This window comes from Rhinolophus hipposideros (assembly GCF_964194185.1).
Source record: "Rhinolophus hipposideros genome assembly, chromosome: 16".
NCBI lineage: Eukaryota > Metazoa > Chordata > Mammalia > Chiroptera > Rhinolophidae > Rhinolophus > Rhinolophus hipposideros.
This window is the reverse complement of record NC_138062.1, coordinates 23,887,190-23,906,635: the sequence shown is the minus strand read 5'-3', so window position 1 is coordinate 23,906,635 and position 19,446 is coordinate 23,887,190. Positions and strand designations below refer to the sequence as shown.

The 19,446-nt window shown below is 37.0% G+C and overlaps 1 protein-coding gene and 1 pseudogene across 4 annotated transcripts in view; both read left to right on the top strand.

The window, feature by feature from the left end:
- Positions 1-19,446, top strand: part of FBXW7 (F-box and WD repeat domain containing 7) — a 173,184-nt gene that overhangs the window by 61,110 nt on the left and 92,628 nt on the right. The window lies entirely within an intron of this gene.
- Positions 8,347-9,624, top strand: LOC308509371 (large ribosomal subunit protein uL4-like; annotated as a pseudogene). The gene has a single exon. The product of its transcript is annotated as a large ribosomal subunit protein uL4-like (transcript).

The following is a 19,446-nucleotide window of genomic DNA, read 5'->3' as shown; positions in this document are numbered from 1 at the left end:
TGAATGTTCACAGAAAGAGAGACGAGTGAGATTGAAGAAATTGAACCTTCATGCAGGAGTGGGGACGATGAATGGAGCAAGTTTCTGGAGGAGGTGTAGGGACAGACAAAATCAAAAGGACTGGCAGTGGTATTAGTGTGGAAATGACAGGGATCACTTTTTTCTTAAGAGACAGGAGAGAAGGAAGGAGGAATAAAGAAACAAAGCCTTTGAGATGTTGAAAATTGACAAGAGCACAGTTCTGAAAGCTTCACTCATCTCAATAAGGAGATTAAAGTACTCAGTTAGCAAGTATAAATTCTAGTTGTTCAATAAACATTTTATGTAGAGCTGTGTAGTTTTGATATCTATTTTCTGTCTTATAGTGGAAATCGTTCTTCATTAGTATTTTTATTTTTGTTTCAATAAGAGGTAAATCTGCCACTTCCATCTTGATAATTTTGCATAGAGGAGACATGTTCCATAGTGAAAGGTTTGGAAAACAGATCATCGAAATTTAGGCAATAAAGAAAAACAGACTTTGAGAGCTGTTGCTGACCTTTTGGTAATCCCTGAGCCAGAATTTGATTCAGAATGTTATAGTAATAAGCATGAATTGGCAGAAAGACTAAAAGGTGGTATGAACTGTCAAGGTCCAAATGACATTTGATATAAAGCAGATAGGAAGTGATGTGGGGTGGTGGAGATCACTTAGATTATATTAGTTTACCAGATCGGTATACTTGTTCAGTTCAAGATACATTTTCTCCCCTTCCTGCCAGATCCTATGCCCCATCCTTCCGTGTTCACAGTGGTATGCCTGCTGTACTGGTACTTCCAGCTTCAGTGACTTGGTATTTCAGGATGCATCTGTTTCAGAGCGTCATAAAAAGAACTTAAAAAATTTCTTAATGTAAAACATTTCAGGTAAAAATTTAATAACTTTACTTTTTTAATAGTTTGTATTACCAAAATTAAATTTTGATTAGGATTTGACATTCTTACAGTGTTAGAAATGCCTTAGACACATGTTACTGACAGAGATTTAAATGCGGAAGTCAATTTTTGTTGTTTGTCTTAGTAAAGAAATGTATTCTCTTTGACCAAGGCAAGTAAAGATTGCTTTCTTCTTAATAATTTGACATTTTCATAAAGAAAATAATTTTAAGTGTGCTATGCTGTAAACTAAAAAGATCTGCCCTAAGGGAAAAAACCTGTATCGTTCTAAGGAATGTGACCCTCCTGTGGCATTATTATAAAATTAAAGAACCTGACTCGAAATAGTATTTAAAAAAATACATGGTAGCATATTTTAGAATTTAAATTTAATTTAGCATAATTTTGAGAGAATTTCAAGGTCACATATTTTATATCTGCTATTACAATCTGTATTTTTAAATGTTATTACCTAATTTCTATTCATTTCAAATATTTCCAATTCTTTTAATTAGTATTTCTTAAAGCAGAAGCAAAAATAGGCAATATTTTGGTTTGACAAAGAAATTCTTAAGTGTTTAGCAACAATAAAGTTTAACCTCTCAATGCAGATTGGTTTGACCCCATAACAGTTAATACTGAAGAAGCTAGGTTGGATTTAAATAAAGAAGGTGGTGATGCTGAATTTCTTTAAATACCATGATACAGGCGGTTCTGTTACAAAACAATATACTGCGTGTCTCTGGAAAAAACCTATAAAGTTCTGCAAAATGGTACTCTAAAAATAGGGACAAGCCATTCAGAAACCTATGCAAGTTTGTAATTATGTACTAACAAAACCAGTAACAAGTCTAAAAAAAATTATTAATACAGCTAAACATTTGTACCCAACATCAGTTAGCTAATTCTAAGTCCTAGGATTTATGCCCTCTCCTTTGACATGTAGGTCCACGAAGGCATTCAGTTCTACCTAAGATAAATTAAAAATTTTGATCCACGTTGTAAGCTTCTTTATCAGTCCCCTCTACCCTCAGCCCCCTTTAAAAAAAAAAAAAAAACGTGGAAAATACTTCTATGGCTTCTTTATCTGTACTCACAGCTTGACCAGATAGTTTGACAACGTGGAAAGCCTAGCAGTTCTTAAAGCCATTAACCAGTCTCTGCTTTCCCTCTTCTACAGATTTTTCAATTTTGTTTTGTTTTTTACTTAAGATCGTTGAGTATTACTAAGGCTCTCTCTGTGAGAAAGCTTGTCCCTGATGGCATTAAAGCATTACTGGAGTGGAGAAAATTCTTTGTAGACCAATGTGACTTTCACATTATACTGACCTCATCCCTCAATGATGAACAATTGAACTAATTCGCATTACAGAAAGGTGTTTTGTGGAAAAATAGACTGTTGTCTCTCATTGTCCCATTTTTTGTCATTAACACTTCATGCATTGAACTGTATTTGTGTACATTCATATTTATATTTTTTCCTGTGCTATTTATGCTATTAATACTAACCATCTCTTCCACATTGGGAGGGGAGTAGTGCGATGGAATAGGTGTACGAGAATACTGTTTGTTCATTATGTTTGTATAGCTTTATGTTTTACGACAGGCATGTGGATTATGACATCTTTTTGTTAGAATTATTCCATAATTCAAATAGTTTAGGTATTAATTTAGGCATTATTATTGCCATGTAGTAAAGGAACGGGGTTTTGGAGTTAGACTTGTGACTGAATCAAATTTAGGTGACTGAGATGATTATATGAGGATAATACTAATTATCTGATAGGATTCTTTTGAAGATAAAGAGATAATTTATATAAAACTTTACCATAGTGATTGGCACATAGCAGATACTCAAATATTCCTTTTCAAATGATGAAATTTGAGATTGCAAAGGTTAGGGGACCCCTGTATATACAAAAGTCAGATTCACTGACTACCATATTCCTCCTGTCTTTAGTTTTATATGGATAAAAGCAAAAGCAAAACAGAACCTAAAAACTATAGGTTCAGAAATGGGAGCTATAAAGATATATGCGCATACTCGTGGGTGCAAACATGTATGCAGTCACTCTCTTTCTGATTTAAGGTTTATTCTTTCCTTAACTGATTAATATGTTTCACTTGTTCATATTCTTTTCTATTCAGATATTGATGATGATGATAAAAGATTGGTAGGGAAGTTCTTGATCTAATTAGACTAGTGCTGTTTCAAAGAAAGGATGCTGTACATAAGGTTGTGTCAGCAGTTTAAATCTTGCCTGCTTGCACATTTCCAACTGACTGTCGTTCCCTAGATAAACAGTAATACCTAGACAGTGGTAAATTTGTTGTTTACTTCTTAAAAAATCACATCTTCTCTGGTCAAAATAGAATATAACAGGTTGCTTATTTGAGACTACTGTATTATGTTGATCATATGAGTTTTCCTTTTGGGTAATTTATAAATGAATATGAAATTTATTTGGTTAATATGAAATTAATCCCATTCTGTTCGGTTTTTTTAGTAAAATTTCTACTTTTTAAAATGGTCATTATTTTATCCTTCTACTTATAGATAAAAATACAGCAGCAAAGATTATTTTCTCCCCACCCCTCAGTTTGCTATCTTTTAGTATAAGAAAAAATATCTTCAGTATTTCTATAACTGAGATTTGTTCACATTACATGGAATTATTTACCTTGCAATACCAATTGTAGAAATGTTCAAGAACTTGCATGCTGTAGATTTTATGGAAGATGTGTTGTATGAGTTTGTAGTGGTTGTAATTATGTTCTTTCATGTTTTGAAGTTTTCAGAATCAGAACTCAGGATTTGACATTGCAAGGTGTTTGTCTTCTATAAATTTTTTTAAACTTATGAAAATTGGAATTACATATCCAAATTAGCATGTAGCGAGTAATTAATTTTGAAATCATGACACATACTATATTTATCTTTAGAATCAATTCATATTTTGATAAAATCTAAGAAACGTTAGGTATAGTTACTTTATTTACTAGAAAAGAAAAAAAGCTGCTCCTTCAACAATGGCATGCTATCAGTTTCTGAGAAGCTGAAATATGAAAAGAATATGTGCCTCTTAAAAAAAAATCTATGAAATTTTGCAGGTGTGTAGTCATTTTTAGGGCTCTTTTTTGGCAAGGAGCAATATATGTATATTTAATTTTATTGGGGAATATTGGGGAACAGTGTGTTTCTCCAGGGCCCATCGGCTCCAAGTAGTTGTCCTTCAGTCTAGTTGTGGAGGGCGCAACTCAGCTCCAAGTCCAGTCTCCATTTTCGATCTTAGTTGCAGGGGGCGCAGACCACCATCCCATGGGGGAATTGAACTGGCAACCTTGTTAAGAGCTCGCGCTCCAACCAACTGAACCATCTAACCGCCCCCCAGCATCTCAGCGGCAGCTCTTTGTCTTTAATCTAGTTGTGGAAGGCACAACTCACTGGCCCATGTGGAAATCGAACTGGCAACTCTGTTGTTCAGAGCTCGCTCTCTAACTCATTGAGCCATCCGGCTGCCTGGCAAGGAGCAAATTTTGTGTTGCTAGTTATTGAGGACCCAACTCACTTCTATATATATGTGTGCAACAGTGCCAAACATTTTTTGGTTCATTTATTCCTTCCATTTGTATTTATTGAGTGTCTTTCATGTGCAGAGATGTGTCTTGTTTCTAGTTACATGAGATTTCTTCCTTCTTGGAACTTCTATTATATATGTAGATCATAATATCAAATCAAGTAATTGTGTGGTAATAGAAGTACTTGTATCTCCAACTCGATAGATTTCAAGCTATCTTGCGAGCAGGATTGTGGTTTTTTTACATGCCATGTATCTGCTTCATTGCCTAGTACATATTTGGTAATTCATTGTAATTTATTAATTAATTTTTGTTCAGATTGGTAGGAAGAAGAAGTAGAGCACATGTCTCAAAAGAACATCTGTATGTCTATGCTATAATGTGAACAGAAGTTTTGAATTTCAGAAAAATATGATTGAACTTTGTAATTCTGAAATGAGATAGCAAAGAATTCTTCAAATTGCTAATTGAAATTAGGTGATTTTGCAAGCAATAAAATAATTATGGCCTAGTATTTATGGATACTTATGTTAATTTTTAAAGAGATACAAAGTCTTGTGTTTATATAGTAAAAGTGACATCTTGGCATATTATAGTTTGAATTGTTATGGCGTCTTTGACCTTAGAAGAAATCCAGAGAAATCCAGTGGTCTGGAAACTATGGCTTGTTCTGCACAAGTGAATTACTATTTTGAACACTGGTTGTGAAATAGTGGAATGAAGAGGTGTCTGAAAGTAAATTAACTGGCTTCAAGCTATGCGTCACATTCCCAAATTTGTTGACTTTGCCAAATTTGGCAGCTATTGTACTATTGCAGCAGCAATAAGTCTGAATATTGTATTGAATAGTTTCATTAGCACAATTACGACAGGCATCAGGCATTTTAAGATACTTTTTCAAATTGTGTATCTCCTTCTGCTTTATTTTGAGATGATACTGTGACAATTTAGAATGAAAATGATTGTTGAAAATAATCCAGATGACACCTGCCCATTGCTGATGAATCTTTAGGGGCGTTCTTACTAGATTTAGCAGATCTTACCTATAATTTTTAAGCTATTTTCTTTTCATTGTAAAATAAACTATAGATACAGAAAATATAAAAACAAATTTAGACCTTAGTGTATTAAGATAATACATTCTCATAACTACCACACAGCTCAATAGTTTGCCAACTATCCCAGGTGCTCCTGTGTGTGCCCTGACTCAGTCATATCCCCTTCCCTTCCTTCAAGTAACTCCCCCTCTGTTACTCTTACAATAATCACTTCCCTGTGTTTATGATTCTCTCAGCCAAGTATGTCTCCCTAGATACTGTTGTTTAATCTCAACCATTTAAAAAAAGAGTTGCTATTTCTTATATCTCTTAATCTACAGATTTATTTTACATACTTTTCCTTAAATTTTATTTGTTTGACTTGTTTTTCATAGATTTGACTGATTGCATTCACATAGTGTAGTTCACCACATTCATCTTATTTCCTCACAATGGCAGCTGAACCTAGAGACTTTGTCAGGCTTGTTTGAGCCCTGTTTAGGGGGTGGTGTGTTATTTCATTAGGAGTCACCTATGTCTGGTGTCCTTCCTTTTGTGATGTTAGCAGCTGTTGATACTCAGTGCCTCCATCCATTAATTTAGTGGCGGTTGCAAAACGGTGGTGTGCTAAGCTTTCATTTACTAACAAATAATTTTATAAATAAACATCTCCCTTTATTTGCTATTTGATTCCTTAGTGATGTAGTTCATTTGGGAAAGGTAGTATCCGAGGTCTGACAATTAAGTTCGCGAACTTGTTGCAACGAGGTTGCTGACCTTTTTTTTGATAGCAGAGGGATTATTCATTCTAAATTTGTACCAACTGGACAAAGTTAACCAAGGTTACTATTTGGAAGTGCTGAAAAGGCTGTGTGAAAAGTTAGACGACCTGAACTTTTCCCCAACAATTCATGGCTCTTGCATCACGACAATGCACCAGCTCACATGGCACTGTCTGCGAGGGAGTTTTTAGCCAGTAAACAAATCAGTGTATTGAAACACCCTCCCCACTCACCTGATCTGGCCCCCAATGACCTCTTTTTTTACTCGAAGATAAAGGAAATATTGAAAGGAAGACATTTTGATGACATTCAGGACATCAAGGGTAATACGACGACAGCTCTGATGGCCATTCCAGAAAAAGAGTTCCAAAATTGCTTTGAAGGGTGGACTAGGCGCTGGCATCGCTGCATAGCTTCCCAAGGGGAGTGCTTCGAAGGTGACCGTAGTGATATTCAGCAATGAGGTATGTAGGACTTTTACTAGGATGAGTTCGCAAACTTAATTGTCTGACCTCGTATACCCTCTTAACTAACCTGTCTGTGTTCCCCTCTACTCGTTAGCCCCAGACGACCACTTTTCTATTCTGTTTCTATGAATTTGAGTTTTCTTTCTTTTTTAGATTCCACATAATAAGTGATACCACTCAGTATTTGTCTTTCTCTGTCTGGCTTATTTTACTTAGCTAATGTCCCAAATGGCAGGATTTCCTTCTTTCTCATAGCTGAATAATATTCCATTGTGTATGTATTTATACCACATCTTCTGTATCAATTTATCTACTGATAGACACTTAAGGTTGTTTCCATGTCTTGGCTATTGTGAATAATTTTTCAGTGAATATGGGAGTGTGAATACCTCTTCGATATCCTGTTTTCATTTGCTTTGGATGTAGATCCCGGAGTGGAGTTGCTGGATCATATGGTAGTTCAATTTTTCATTTTTTGAGGAACCTCCATACTGTTTTCCATAGGGGCTACATCAATCTATATTCCCACAAACCGTGCACAAGTTTCTCTTTTCTCCACATCCTCCCCGGCACTTAGTATCTCTTGTCTTTTGGTGATAGTTATTCTAAATGCAGTGATACCTCATTGTGGTATTGATTTGTACTTACCGGATGGTTAGTGATATTATGCACCTTTTCATGTACCTGTTTGCCAGTTGTATGTCTTCTTTGGAAAAAATCTGTTCAGTTTCTCTTCCCATTTTCTAATTAGATTTTTTTTCTTTTGCTTTTGAGTTGTATGAGTTCTTTATATATTTTGGATATTAACTCCATATCAGATACATGACTTGTAAATATTTTCTCCCAGTCTATATGTTGCCTTTTCATTTTGTTGATGGATTACTTTACTGTGTGGAAGCTTTTTTTAGTTTAATGCTGTCCCACTTGGTTACTTTGCTTTTTTTGCCTTTTGCTTTTGGTGTCAAATCCAAGAAAATCATTGCCAAGACCGATACCAAGGAGCTTATTTACTCCCTATGTTTTTTTTCTAGGTGTTTGTGGTTTCAGGTCTTGTATTCAAATCTGTGGTCCATTTTGAGTTTATTTTTGTGTGGTATACGACAGGGGTCAAGTTTCATCTTTTTACATGTGGCTTTCCAGGTTTTCCAACAATACCGTTTATTGAAGAGCCTGCCCTTTCCCCATTGTATAAGCTATTCCAGAATAGAAGGTTAGTTTCTAGGAGTCGCTGGAGAGGAGGGGTCTAGAGTATCAGAATGTTTTATTTTTTGATCTGGGTCCTGGTGTGTGTGTGTGTGTGTGTGTGTGTGTGTGTGTGTGTGTGTGTTCGAATAAAAATAAAAAATTGAACAGTATGGTTTCCAGATTTGGAAAAAACAACTTGGCTGCTCACATAATTACTTGGAAGTTGCTTATTTAAAAATGTAGATTGGGAGTCAGTGGATCTAGGGTAGGCTAAACCCAGGTTTCTGCATTTAACAACTCTCACCAACCCCACCCCCCACAATAATTTTAATGCAACATACTCTGAGAAAATACTTATTTTCAAAAGTATTCTTCTCTTTTTTCTGTGGGAGCCATTGGGTTGAGAGGAGCGTGGCCGTCTCCTCTTGCCGCCATGGCGTGTGCTCGTCCACTGATACCCAAAAAGGAGGAATTGTCTGGAAAAAATGTCACTTTGCCTGCTGTGTTCAAGGCTGCCATTCGACCAGATATTGTGAACTTTGTTCACACCAACTTGCACAAAAACAGTAGACAGCCCTGTGCTGTCAGTGGTGCTGAGTCGCGGGTCCTGGAATTCCCAGCATTTGAGGCGGTGATACTCATCACTCTGGGCAGGGTACTTTTGCCAATATGTGTGGTGGGGCCGCATGTTTGCACCAACCCAAACCTGGTGCCGCTGGCACTGCAGAGTGAATACGGCACAGAAGCGACATGCCATCTGCTCTGCCCTGGCTGCCTTGGTGTTACCAGCGTGGTCATGTCTAAAGGTCATCGTATTGAGGAAGTTCCTGAACTTCCTTTCTGGTTGAAGATAAAGCTGAAGGCTACAGGAAGACCAAGGAGGCTGTTTTGCTTCTTAAGAAGCTTAAGGCCTGGAATGATATCGAAAAGGTCTATGCCTCTCAACGAATGAGAGCTGGCAAGGACGAAGTGAGAACCCGTCGTTGCACCCAGCTCAAGGCACCTTGCGTCACCTAGGATGAGGGCAGTGGCATCATCAAAGCCTTCAGAAACATCCCTGGAATGACTCTGCTTAATGGAAGCAAACTGAACACTTGGAAACTTGCTCCTGGTGGGCATGTGGGCCGTTTCTGCGTTTGGACTGACAGTGCTTTCTGCAAGTTAGATGGTCTGTGTGGCGCTTGGCGTAACGCTGCCTCCCTCGAGAGTAACTACAACCGTCCCATTCACTAGACGCTCCATACAGACCTGAGCAGAATCTTGAAAAGCCCAGAGATTCAAAGAGCCCTCCGAATACCACACAAGAAGATTCATCGCTGAGTCCTGAAGAAGAATCCACTGAAAAACCTGAGAATCATGTTGAAGCTAAATCCACGTGCAAAGACACTGGGTGGGAACACCCTTCTTCACCAGGCCCAGAACCACCAGCTCCAGGGGATAAAGCAGCAGCAGCGCCAGAAGCCACATCAGGTGAGAAGAGGGCTCCAGGCATGAAGCCAGGGAAGAAGGCTGTTCCTGTTACGAAGCAGAAAAAGCCCAGAAGAAGTGGGAAAAAAGACTGCAGCTACCAGGAAACCAGCCCCTGAGAAGAAACCTGCAGAAAAGAAAGCCACCACAGAAGAGGCCTGTGGCATAAACTTAAATTTGTTTATTCCATAAAGGTCAAATCACTTTGGACAGCTACTTTTGAATAAAAACCTGATCAAAGAGGCAGTGAGAAACATGAAAAAAAGAAAGCATTCTGAAATTTGGACAAATATGACAATCAATATTTATTAAATTAAGTAAAGTGGTTCAAATATATTTCGCTTGACATTAAACAGGAACATAGCTAGAGACATTAAGTGAAACATCCAAAATACAGAATAACTCTAAAGTGTATAACTCTCTCCATCTCTTGTTAGAGTTTTTATTAAAAGTATCAGATTCTTTGACCTTTTCACTTCTATCCTATCCTACCCCTTCTCTTTAACCTGAAGAGTTACCACATATGCAACAATGAGTGGAGAACCAAAAACCTCTCTGATTCTGAATAGTCTCCTGGGTTTACTAAACGCTTTGCTCTTAGACAGCAACATGTTAATGAACTCAAATTTATGTCACAGTTAAATAACAGATCATCACATATCATAAGTCTGTAGTGTCAAAACCTCAAATATGAAATCTAACAATGTTAAAGACCTACAATATTAACAGTCAGCTCATTCGGCAAATGAAGCAACTTGAGCATCAAATAAATGTCATGTATTCTGGAATAATTTCTTTTCCGTTGGCTCTGCCGACCATCGCTTTGACATCAATTGACTATGCAGGTGATTCACCTGGGCCTCTTGTTTGAAATGCAGGTTCTGATCAGTGGGTTTTGTGTTTCTAACAAGCTTCCTGGCGATGCCAGAGGGCTGGTGGAAGACCAAATTTTGAATAGCAAGGCTCTGCTCTCTTGTCTCTTCTACATGCTTTGTTTCCATTTCTGTAAGAATAATCCCTTTCATGCATGGATGTGACAAGGTCAGCTCTCTGCTTACAGCCCTTTCGTGACTCCCAGTCTCAAGTTCATCTTTATCATGGCACAGAGATTTTCAAGAGTTGGACCCTGCCTTGAGCCTGATTTCCTAGTCCATCAGTCTCATTTCCAGCAATTTTATACCCTATAATTAATTTTAAACCCAGCAAAACCAATCATCTCGCGTATCTTAACTGTTTCTTTCATTTGCCCCTTTTGTAATGTGTTTTTCCTACTTCGCCCCAGGTTGCCATCTGATAATACTTCAGTATTCATTTTAAATATTCTTTGTAAAATCATCCAAGGCCCCCCAGCGAAGAATTATGACTTTTGTTCCTAGTCATATGGTGGAATACCAAACAGATACTGTGAAAAACCCTCTCAAATGAAACAACTGAAATGTCAGATAAAGTAAAGATATAACTAGCTAGCTAGCCAGCTAGCTAGATTGATTTAACCACAGTGCTGACGTGAAAACAAATTCAGTGACTAACAACCAGAGACCCTGGGAGCTAAGAGCGGGGAAAAGCCAACTTTTGTGCTGGGGGTTTTTCAAAACTTGGAGACATTAGGTTTCTAATTTAAGGGCTGCCTCCAGTGCTGGAGACAAAGAAATAACTTAGAAGGCCTCAGTAAGGTGGGTATCTAATATGAGACGCCTACATAAAGGTGGGAGCCCAAAGCTTACCTCTCTTATCCTCCCAGTGATCCTGTGAGATAGAGGTGCCATCGCAGGTGAGGTAACTCAGATTTAAAGACATTGAGTAATTTGCCCATGGCTACATAGGTAGGTACTGGTGGAATTAGAATATGTACTGTCATCTGACTACTGACCCTGGGCACTTACCCACTGGGTTTTATGACCTCAGTGTTTTGCAGCTGTTTCATTATCAATTTGGCTTTGAAATTGTGCTGAAATGACCTATTTCTTAATGTTCTTCACTGATATTATTCCTTACTCTTACTTTGGATACAAAACCATTAGCTTTGCTAGAGTCAACACTGGTTTATCTTTGACCACAATACTGTAGGATTTCCACTGCCCTGGGAGTGCAGGGTAGGAAGATGGAGGTTCGGAGGGACAATTACCTTGTGTCAAATGGGGTCATGTTGACAGGCAGTATGGCGTAGTTTCTGAGTCTCATTCCTTCATCTGTAAAGTAGAATCTATATCGTACGTTCGGACAATGAAATCAGGTTTCATATGTAAAACATTTAGCAAGGCCTGTCACAAACTAAGATTCAATAACTAGGTAATTATTATTTTACAGTTTTGTTAAGGATTGCTAGGGAAGCCAGATGATAAAGTTGGTTAGCTTCTTTGGGTTAGAGTCTGTAGAGTTTGATTTCATTGTTTTGTCTAAAATCAATTATCAATTGAAACTGTCAAAATAATTGTAATCATATATAAAGCTACATATAGAGCTACATTTACAGATTCAGATGTAACTTTAAGAGGACTTAGTAACTAGTAAGCAAAAGCAGAGTAGGTGCATGAGATTTTGGGTGTGGGGGAGATGAGGAGTGCTGGTAAAATGACTGAGACCCTTTGGTCCTGAACTGGGCCTAGGACAAATCTCATATAACTTTTTACTTTGCTAGGGGGAGCCTAAAAGCAATTTTTTTGGCCAGTACCCAGACCCTGATCGGAAGAAAGGCTATATTTAGAGGTCTGAGAGGGGTCTCTATCTTAAGAAGTGGCTTTTGTAGTGGTGTGATGTTGCTGTCACTTGTGCCCTTGTTTCTCTTGCTGCTGTAAGATCCTCATCATACCATATTGGAAGACAGGTTGTCCTAGTGGAATGAACATAAACCTTGGCTCAGACACATCTGAGTTTCCAGTGTTACTAAATTGTACTAAGTATAAATCTTTGGGCAAGTGACCTTAATCTAATTCTGTTTCCTGTTTTTGTAAAATGGCAATAATGATCTCAGGCTTCTAGATTAAATGAATATCCTGTACCCAGCGCAGTGTTGGATTCTAGTGGGTGCTGTGTAAATGTTGCCTAACCTATAAGATTCTCTGCCAGTATTTTGGTTTCTGTATCGTGAGTAGCTGAATTCCTGCAGTAGAAGAAAGAAGGTATATTTTTATGGCTTTCATTAATTATTATTATTCTTTTGAGTTAGCATTCTTTTTTGTCTAGGTGAGAGGAACAACTTCCTAGTGAAAGAATCCTATCCAGAAACGTGAAAGATCTAAGAAATATTCCTTCTAACGAACCTGAAAATCAGTAGTTTTGGAGAGCAGTGCCCATCGTTATTGTCTTCCCAGTTATTTGAATGGCTTCGTGGAGTGGTCACATCCTTAGGCAGTCGTCATTGTGACAAGGAATTCAAGTTGTGACCAACCCACAATGCTTCCTCTTAGTTTTAGACTGAGTATGCAACACAGCATCGTTTGTACTGAAATTGAGGGTGTTTGGAAGTTTGAGAGTGTTTTACAACTACTGCCTTGTTAGGTTTGTCCAGAAATACTGGTCTGTAACCTGAAAAATTTTAAAAATTTCTTGTCTGAAAAATGACAGATCATTACATAAGGGATCTAGTTTACTGATTTAATCATTATGACAGTGTTGCTTTATTTCTACATGTATAGAGAAGATCTTTGTAAGAAAATAATGATACTTCTTACTGTTTAAAAAATAATAGCTCTCAGTCTTTACTAAGAAAGAAAGAAATGAAAAGGAATAGTTTTAAGTAGATTATAAATGTTTTTTGGTATTAGAGTTGTTTTGTTTTGGGGGTGTTTTTTTTGGGGGTGGTGGTGATTTTTGTTTTTTTTTTTTGCTTTTTCAGTCACTGTAGTATTGACAGATAAGGATATTGGTAGGTAGTGATGGGGCCAAACTCCATCAGGTAGAATGAAATTTATTTTACCTGGTTTCTATTATAATTATATATAATTATAAAAACCATATATATATGGATATATATATATATATATCCATATATATATAATGTTTTTCTCATATTTTTTAGGATGCAGGACTATGGCTTTGGTCAGCATTGTGTCCCCAGTATGTGGCACATGGTAGAGTTTAAGTATTTCTCTTTTTTAATTCAAAAATACACATTTTCTGAAACCACACTGTGTGCAGTACAGTCAGGCAGTATCTTCCCCCAGTATGTCCACTCATCGCTGTTGGCAAGAGTTTGACGAGGAAGATGGAATGATTGCTTCTGGGAGTCTGTCTGTGAATATTGATTCTCTGGCATATTCAGCTAAATGAGGTAATTGTTTTGTCTCAGAGAGCAAGAAAAGAAATCCAGCAGAAGTTACCTGAATCCTGACCACACACATACCAACTGAAACCTCCCAGGAACCCAGGCAAGGGACGTCAAGCAGAAGCAAATAGGAATAGGATTCCCAAATTTAAAAAGCAAAGAAGAAAGCAGTTTTTCCCCTTGTGCTCTACAATAGTAGTTGACATCCTAAAATTATGCTTATTAAGATAAACCCCTGTTAAAACAACAGACTCATTAGTTTTCTACAGACAGTACATTTTCTATATTACCGTCATGTGCTTTTTCTGAAGTTCAATACCTTCTTGTAAAATGATAGTGCGGCAGAGTAGAGGCCAAAGCGGAAAGGCTCTGAGTCAGCACTTGCTCATTGTGGTGGTGGTGAGGCTTTCTTGAGACGCTGAGTTATTTCTGAAATATAGCGGATTCTGGTTTTCTTTAGTCGTGTGGTCATCGGCTCTTTAAGGTAGTGGCTTCAGATATTGTTCCTTTTAGTACAGTTGTTTATGTGGCCCTATCGTATTCTTCATTCAGAATTCTCTACCTGCTACAGAACATTACACTGTACCGACTCCTCAGTACCAAGACTGCGGGAAACAGCCACCTTGCCTGTTGAAGTGGAGAAGTCAGGATTCTAGGCTTTTATCCTGGCTCTCTGATGGGATCATATCTGGTATTAGTATAGGCAAGAGCCAACTGACGGGCCCAGAGCAAAGAAAACTAAAGCAGTTTTCAGCTTGTAACAGGCTCACAGTGGGAGAGTCAAAGAAGGCAGAGGAGATTTTGCATTGTTCTCAATTTATATATATATATATTTAATTATATATATTATATATATCAATATATTATTACATATATTTATATATTATAATTATAATTATATAATTAATATATAATATAATTATATATTAAAATTAATATATAATATATATGTTAATTATATATTATATATATTAATTATATAATAATATATATATTTAATTGAAATGCTTTTTATATGAAGTAAAATGCACAGGTGAGTTTTTGACAAACGTATATACCTATGTAACCAATACCTCAATCAAGATAGAATATTCCTGTCAGTCCCAAAATTTTCCTCATGCTTCATTCCTTTCACTCAACCCTTAGGCAACTACTGTTCTGATTATTACCACTGTAGATTAGTTTTGTGTATTCTTAAATATTACATAAATAGAATCATATAGTGATGCTTTTTGTGTCTGGCTGTTTTCATTCAACATACTGTTTTTGACATGCATGTTGCATATATCAAAAATGCATTCTTTTTATTTCTGTGCACTATTCTATTATATAAATATATCTCAATTTATTCTATTATTGAATGTTTGAGTTGTTTTCAGTTTTGGCTATTCTGAGTAAAGCAGCTATAAGCATTCTTATACCAACCTGTTTGTGTACATTTCTCTTCGTAAGTACTTAGGAGTATATGTGCTAGCTCATAGGAAGTGTGTATTTTTATAAGAAACTGCCACGTAGTTTTCTACAGGGGCGGTCCCATTGTACAGTCCCAGTAGCCATGTATGAGAATTTCAGTTGCTTCCTATTTTCACCAACATTTGGTGTTGTCTGGACTCCTTTAATTTTTAGCAGTTCTTGTGGATGGGAACTTATATTGCATTATGGTTTTATTTTGCATTTTCTTGATGACTTTTCTTACACATATTTCAGCTTTCACATAAAACCTGACACCCCTTCTTCTCCAAATCATGATGACATCAGTACTCTACCTAAAAGACATATACGAGGGATCAATTTGCTCAGTCATAGGGTTTTTTTTTTTTTCCAGAAGTAGACTTCGTTTTTGAACTAATACAAAGAAGTAGAAATATCTGGTAACAATTTCAGATGTACACTTATATTTTCATGTTTGAAAAAAATCCCTATTTACCATGGTTTTTAGCTTGAAATAGCAAACATGTCCACTTTTTGAGCCTTCTTCCTATAATATATATTAAAAAGATAATTTACAATACGGTAATCAAGTCGTCTGTCCTCTATGTTCAAGCTTACCCCTTTGAGCACTTGATAGTTACTGCATTTTTTTCTCTTACTATCTGTGTTCCCCAATTCTCCCCTAAATGTTCCACCAATATTTTCTGCCTTTTTTATAAGTATAATAGAAAGGGGAGGTCTGTGCTTGCCAATTTCAGCAAGTTCTGTGACACAGAAGAATAGAAGAGGGAGGGAAGGTGACTTACATTGCAAGATAGGGTTAGTAAACAGTGAGCAAAGAAACATGTTAAAGAGAAAGAAAGATCATTTGCAAAGGTACAAACATACGAGAACATACAGATGTTTGGGAGACTACAACTAGATCAACATTGTTGGGTAATGTACCATTGAAGACAAACCAATGTGTTCTGAAGAAGGATAGAAGTGAGGCCAGACTAGGATCACTTTGTGTATTGTGTTCGGGAGTTTAGATTTTATCCTATAAAATAGTAGTTTTCAGAACTGTTCAGAGTCACTCAGGAGTTGTTAATTCCCTCTGTACACTCTTGCCTTCTCCCCCATCCCTTCCCTTAGAAGCTCTCTCTACCCCTTGAATTTTTTGCCTTCATTGGGCAAAGTATTCATCATGTAGAAAGTTTGGAAACTGCCACTGAGGTGTTGATATTTTGTGTTCTGGCAGCAGTATCAGGAGTAGATGAGAGGGGTGGGAGACAAAAGATTGGTAGATAACTGAGGATACTATTCAAACGGTTTGGGCAAGAGACCTATGGTATCTGCTTATTAAGTAGTACCAGGGAAGAGGATTGATTGTAGAGCTACTTAAAGGTAGACTTTGGAGGACTTAGTGATGATATGAGTAAGTGACAAAAATGTGGGGAAAAACAAAGGTAATCTGTAACAGATGTTAGGAACCAGAAAGACTCCAGATTTCTCCCTCCCTCTTTTTTTTTTTTTAACTTCCTGATAAGTTCAAAGTACCACACGAAGAACTTATTTTGCCCCAGAACCATCTGATAAGTTGCCACCGTGATACACCATCTATCTCCCCCAAACACTTGAGTATGCGTTTCTTGTAAACAAGGACATTCTCCTGCACAATCACACTATAGCTATTATTAAAATCAGGATGTTGGCATTGGCATATTAGATTGTCTATCCTCAGACCCCATTTGAGTTTCACCAGTTGTTCAAATAATATCTTGTGTAACAAAACGATTTTATTCAGAATCATGGGTTGCATTTTGTTATGTATCTGGAACAGTTCCTTGATCTTTATTTTCATTCGTTTAATACTTTTAAAGATTACAGGCCGGTCATTTTGAACAAGGACCCTTAATTTGGGTTTGTCTGTTGTTTCCTCGTTACTGGGTTCAGATTATGCATCGTTGGCAGGAATATCACAGAAATGATGTTGTGTAACTCTCAATTTGTTCCATTACCGGTGCTCACTTTCAGCCTCTCTCTATCTTTTTTACGCTGGTGGAACACCTAAAATAATTTTCTGATCTTGAGAACCCCTACATAAAAATTATTACATCTATAGCTCATTGTGCCTTTGTTTGATCAGTAACTTGTAGGTATAATAATTCGTTGATAATTTCAGTGCTCTTTTGAGTAGAGAATGCTCTTTTTCTGTGGATATATTTATATTGGCAAACTCATTAGCTTCCTTTTTGTGTGGTTCCCTGTCCCTCAAAGGATATCAGCTGTAATGTAAGTTAGTAGAGCAGGTAAAGGAAATTCCAATTTTGTTTTTTTCTTATTTTACTACTTCATCTTTTTCATCTTGTTCAAATAAGCCTCACCACAAATTTCTATATGAGCTATGATACGTGCAAAAGTAGTTTTTCTCCTATATTTAAAACTAAAAATGACATTTTAGCCAACTTTTGTCGGGGGGAAATACAGCCACCTGCTAATTGAGCTTAGCTTACTTTCCTTGAAGTTAATCTTTTTTATATTTTCATAAATTTTGCAACTCATAAGAAATGTAATAAATTTTGTGTAACTAACTTAAGCCAAAATGGGACTCAATTTTTCTTAATGCAGGCTCAGCAGATTAAATAAAGGTTGTAAATGTATTTTAATTAATATTGTTTACAACATGAAAAATTTATTGACAATGTTGAATAATAATTTTACTAAAACCATAGACTAAAGAAACATGAATAAAAATGTTGCCTAGATATAATTTTATATAAGATTTGAAAAACATTTTCTTATTCAATGATATGATCAGGCTCAAGTGTCAGCCCAGCAATTAGAATTGCTTCCTTTATAGACTCGTATATGCATAAAAATATTGTTTTTGAACCTTAAAAATAAAAATTTTATCTCTTTATTATGAATTTACCTCTTTAATGTAAAAATTATATTGACGTCCTGTGCTTGTTCTTTGCTTCACAAATATCAATTCAGGGTCAAACATGAGATAAGCTGGCACACACAAATTTCCTTTTCAATTGAAGTGAGACCATATCTTAGCTTATTCCTGATGTCCATTGAATAAGAAAAAGGTAGTTTAAATATGTGAGAAGTTAAAAACTGCAGCATAATGTTCATTGTTTTCCTACAAATAGCGGGATATTCTTTTCTTCACAGAAATCCAGAACTTGTCTGGGGCAGATCAGTAAAACTCATCTTGAATGTATAAGACCGCAGCTCTTCTTCCTTTTTTCTCAAGTCAAATTCTCACAATCAGAAGATTCAGGAAAAAAATTCACCAGTGATACATTTGTGTTGAAAGGGAAGGAAAATCTGTTCAGTTTTGTTCTGCAGCTTCTCCAGTTGGTTTCCAGTCAGATTTGAGACTTGCTGATACCCTCTTCATTCAAACCCAAGCAGCAGAGGACAGAAGCCAATATTTCTTTTTGTAACATGATGTTTTCCAAAAATGTGTTTTCCTTTTAAGTCCAAGAATCTTGTCCCTTGAAGTCAAAACCATTTCTTCGTACTTCACAGGGACTGAAGAGTAAGTGCCACATTGGTAGTTTCTGCAGCCATTCTTCATCTTCCAAGTATTCAACAAAATCTAGCCTTCTGTGGTTTCCACTCAGATACTCTGTTGAGAACTTTTCCTCGTCTAAGCCACTGGATTTCTTTATGGAGTAGGATGTGTTCCTTAAACATCCTGGAGTGAAATGACCTCTGTTTAATGAAGTTAACCATTTTGTAGCATCTTTCAGAACTTTTTTATTTCATCCAAAGAGTTTCTTGCACCAGAGTACATGGATGCCTTCTGTGTCAATTCAGGTCCCCAGAGAAATAAATGTCAGCACACGAGTTTATTATGTGCAGGGCACCCCCATTCAGAGTTGGCTATTGGAGCAGTCTCACCATGTTCAATCCTTTGCTGGGAGAAGCCTAGAGGAAGCATGGCCAGGTGTGAATGTTGCAGTGGATTCCAAGGTGAGGTAGCTGGGGGCTGTCAAGCAGTTGTGCTTCTCAAAGCAGGTTGTGTCAAACGTATACTGAGCAGAGTCCCACGATGGCCACCACACCTTCCTCATCCCATTTGGGCTTGGACATCATCCTGCCGTGTGGACACTTGTCTTACCCTGCTCATGTTTGACACCCCCACCCAAACAAACGTTCTCATTCTGCTCTACTTTTGACCCACTGGGATCACTATATGGATCACTTCTCATCCAGCTCGTAGTCAGGTTTTGGCAGTCCATGCTGGGCTGCCTCTCCTTCCCCCACCCCCGCGGGACTGTCACCCTACTTCCTACACAGGCGTCTAACATGAGGTCCTCACT